The sequence below is a fragment of the Triticum urartu genome, chromosome 2A (genome assembly GCF_056163025.1).
Source record: "Triticum urartu cultivar PI428250 chromosome 2A, HENAU_Tu73, whole genome shotgun sequence".
Taxonomy (NCBI): Eukaryota; Viridiplantae; Streptophyta; class Magnoliopsida; order Poales; family Poaceae; genus Triticum; species Triticum urartu.
The window spans coordinates 232,705,143-232,709,406 of NC_141874.1; the positions used below are offsets into that span (position 1 = coordinate 232,705,143).

Below are 4,264 nucleotides of genomic sequence, written 5' to 3' on the forward strand. Positions count from 1 at the left end.
TGATCGAGTAGCTAAGGAAGACCAAGAGAAAAACCAAAACGTCGAAAAAATCAAGAAAAACCCGTTTAAAAAACAGAAAACGCATGCGAAAAAATAAAAAAATTCGAAGAAAACGTTCAGAACGCGACACGTGACGAATGACTGAGAACGCGTCAAGTGGCACTGATCATTGCAGGGCTTCAAAAAGAGTGCTCGTTAACTAATTGCTCCCCCTTGTGACCTTGTCCCTCAGTCGCCATCATGACTGTTCCGCACATGCGGTTCATATGAACCGCTAGCCAGCGACCACTCAAACTCGTATCCGCTGAAATCGACGTCTTGAGAGGTATCGCCATGGAACGAGTGAATCGGCAGGAGGTTTGGAGCCGCGAGTGTTCGGCGTCAGAGAAACCGAGACTAGCAAAAAGTTCAAGTCACCACACGAGATTAGTTGCCAGCATTGAGTCTAACCAGGCCCACGCGATGCAGCACCTTTTCGAACCTCGGTTGTTTGATTCCTCACTTACACTGTTGAGTCTACATACCACGGTTCTTAAAACATCTCTGGGCCTAGTCCATTGGGAACTGCCGAATTGGCAGTTTCACCAGAGCCAGGCCCGAGCGATGCCTCAAGGCGCATGTGGGTGGCTGTCTCGAGACGTGTGTCTCCAGTTAATCCATCTCTCTCTCCCTAATCCTCAATACCTTCTCTCTCCCTCTACTCCAGTCCGATCCCGCTGATCCGGTCCGCCCGAGCTGGACCGAGCCGGAGCGCTTCCCCGGGAGGGTTGCTGCCCCTTGCAAAGTACAACGTCGAGGGCGGGATCGGCTGGCGCAGAGGTATGAAGTAGCGCCGCTCGACGTTGGGCGCGCACGTGCTCGACGGCTGCGGCGAGTTCATGCCATCCCCGGGCGATGGGCTCGCCGCGCTGGCCTGCGCCGCGTGCGGCTGCCACCACAACTTCCACCGCCACAAGCCGGTGGTGGTGGTGCCCTCGCCCTCGCCGCCCCCGCCTTGGCCATGGTGTCCCCCTCCGCGACCCTAGCCGACGCCAACTCCCGGCTCATGCCGCTCTTCCTCGCCCCACCGCATATGCATCAGAAGCGCCCAGTCGTCCCGGTGTCCCCGGTGTCTGCGCCGCCACGCTGGCCGAGTTCTCGAGCGAGGAGCTGCGCTGCCCCCCTCCCCCCCGGCCGCCCCCTCCGCGCCAGGTGCAAGCGGCCATGGGTGGGTCGGCCTCCGCGTCCTCGACGCCGAGCAAGAAGCGGTTCCGGATCAAGTTCACGTCTGAGCAGAAGGAGCGCATGCTGGAGTCCGCGCACCGCGTGGGCTGGCGCGTGCAGAAGCTCGACGACGGCGTGGTGGACGCCTTGGGCGCCCAGGTCGGCGTGCCCTGCCGCGTCCTCAAGGTGTGGATGCGCAACAACAAGCACCTCGCCAAGACCTCGCCACATCCCTGCAGCCACTGTCGCCGCTCCAGCATGACCCTAGTCCTCCTCCCCACCACCACCAGCACCAACACCACCCGCCGCCGCCCCAGCATCATTTGTCCCGTGTAATTCCCGTAACTTCATCCCTCCTCGCCCGCAGGCACTCTCGGTACCTCCACGGCTCAAAGTCTTTGACGAAATGTCAAGCCCAACCCGATGGCTGTTAAGTTTTGTTGTTAACTTCTAATCATATGCAAGTATGCAACCAAACGTCGGGTGAAAATTGCATCTCGATGACAAGACCCCCAATGCAGGCAACCAATCAACTGGTCATCTACGTTTTGACCCTGTTTTGGCTTACCCAGGCCTTGCTCAGTCTGGCTCGTTTTTCCCCTCTGAGCCAGGCCCGGCAGCGAAAGCAACTAAACACGCCCTAGAAGACATCAAGATACATGGCTGCACGGCGGAAGTCTGCGTCAGTACACGCAAGAACACTCTCAAGTTGTGGCTTGGGGGATATGTTGTCACGCCGAGTTCCCTACAGCCGCCGCCTCCCCTAAAGAGTCAGGGTTTCTTTGCCTCCCACCAGCTCCGTCTCGGTCCGCCTCGTATCAAGTGGCCTTGAGGCCATGGGAGCAGAGTGGATCCTGACCCTTGCTGGTGGAAGGGCTCCGTTTTAGATCATTTTTTGAATTGTGTTAGAGTTTGTGTCCTGCTCAGGAAGACAAGACGGCGGCAGCTCCCTGAAGAAGAAATAAGGTTCTCCCTGCCTAGGCCCTGTTCCGATGATGCTTCTAGCATCGTCGATGGGCTGTTGTAACGCCCCGAGACCGATCTGCCAGGTGTCCTCCAGTTTTTCGCTCTGTTGCCTTGTCATTTGCTTGCGTGTCATGCATTCTCATATCATGTCATCATATGCATTGCATTTGCATATTTGTTCGTCTCATGCATCCGCCATTTCCCCATTGTCTGTTTTGCAATCCGGCGCTCCTATGTCCTCCGGTGCCCCCTTTCTACCTCTTTTTGTGTGTGGGGGTTAAACGTTTTCGGATTGGACCGAGACTTGTCATGCGGCCTTGGTTTACTATCGGTAGACCGCCTGTCAAGTTTTATGCCATTTGGACTTCGTTTGATACTCCAACGGTTAACCGAGGGATCGAAAAGGCCTCGTGTGTGTTGCAGCCCAACACCCTTCCAAAGTGGCCCAAAACCCACCTAAACCTCCTCCATCATCTAGAGCATTCGATCACGATCGCGTGGCCGCAAACCGCACCTCATTTGGAGCTCCCTAGCTCCCTCTACCTCTATAAATAGACCCCCCCCCATTCCAAATTTCCGATCTCTCCCCTAAAACCCTAGCCCCCTTCTTCCTCCGCGCGCCGGACAACGACCGTCGTCGCCGGACGTGTCCACTTCGTCCGCCGCCGGCACGTGGCACGCCTCCATTGGGCTGCGCCTCAGCCCCACTTCTCCGCACCCGCCGCCGGCCCGGGGCAGCCCAGGCGGGGCCCTCCAAGCCCATCAGCCGGGCCGCGCCCCCGCGCCCGATGCCTCCCGTAAGCTGCCCACTGCGCCGCCCGTCCGCCTCCTCGCCGGCGTTTGCTCCGCCCGCCGCCGCACGACTCCGGCGAGGGTCGCCGCCGCCCGCCGTCCCCGTCGACCCGCCGGACCGCTCCGCCGCGCCGTCCTCCGCCGTGCCTCCTCGTCGTCCGAGCCAGCGCCCCTCCTCTCCGGCCAGCTCCGGCGAGCTCCGCCACCTCCGGCCGCCTCACTCTCCTGTCCGGTGAATAAGGTTTGCGGCGAACCTCGGGATCCGCGCCGGCTGGATCTGGATCTGGAACTTCGAGGGTTGACCTTTTCGTCCCTAAACCCTAGCTTTTTGCAATCTTTGACATGTCATAACTCTGTTATCGTAGCTCCGATTCGTGCGTGTAGCATATCAAAATGTTCTTCTCGACGAGTACATCATTTCATCTCATTCCATCATTTTTATTAGAGCTCATCTTGATGACCGAAATGTCGTTGGAAGAGGGCCATGTGATGATTATGTCAGATCTGTTTCAGCAAATGGCCTTTTGTCATTTTTGCCATGATTAATGTGTGCATGCTATGATCCTGAGCTCTACATGTGTTTTGATGTATGCCATTCCATCTTTACAGGGGTGTATGCCATGTATTTTTGTGATCTTTGTGATGACTAGCACAAGCATGCAAAGTAGCTTACTCAATGATGTTGATTTCAGGGACTTAGAATTTCACTAAGTCTTTGTCCTGTTTTTGTCTTTATGCCATATATTCATGTTGTTTCCTAGTGATCCGTGCCTCTTTTGAGGATGATCAATAAGGATGTTTTGTTAATATTGTGGTTCTCTATCCATACATGTCTTTGTTTGCATTTATGGAGCACCCTAGCTTGAGCCAATCGAGCTCTACTTTTGCTATAAAATGTTCCTGGCAGATTGTTGACATGTTTAGTGATTTTGCCAAGCTTGTTGTTGTTGATCCGTGCATGCTATGTTGTTGTTCTTTCCATGTCTAGCTTCTATGCCATGTATACTTGCTGGGTGTATGCTTAGTTTGTCATGCCATGCTTTGTAGTGAGTGCATCGAGCTCGTAAACATGCCTACTTGTTAATCTGTTTTGCATGTTCCAGTTTTTCACTAAGTCTGAATCTGTTTATGTTTTTGCTATGTTCACATGCTTGTAATTGTATTTTATGATCCCTTTTGGATCATGGTCACTAAGGGACTTTTGTTACATGCTTTGAGTAGCTTCATGCCATGCCTTCCTTTTCCATGTTATGTTCCTGTAGCATGTAGTTATCATGCTCTAAACATTGCTTCCTGGTGATAA

General features: G+C 54.6%; 1 pseudogene; it reads left to right on the top strand.

Moving 5' to 3' along the window:
• Window positions 1-333: 333 nt before the first annotated feature.
• On the top strand, window positions 334-1,539 carry LOC125536633 (zinc-finger homeodomain protein 7-like; annotated as a pseudogene).
• The last annotated feature ends 2,725 nt before the right edge of the window (window positions 1,540-4,264 follow it).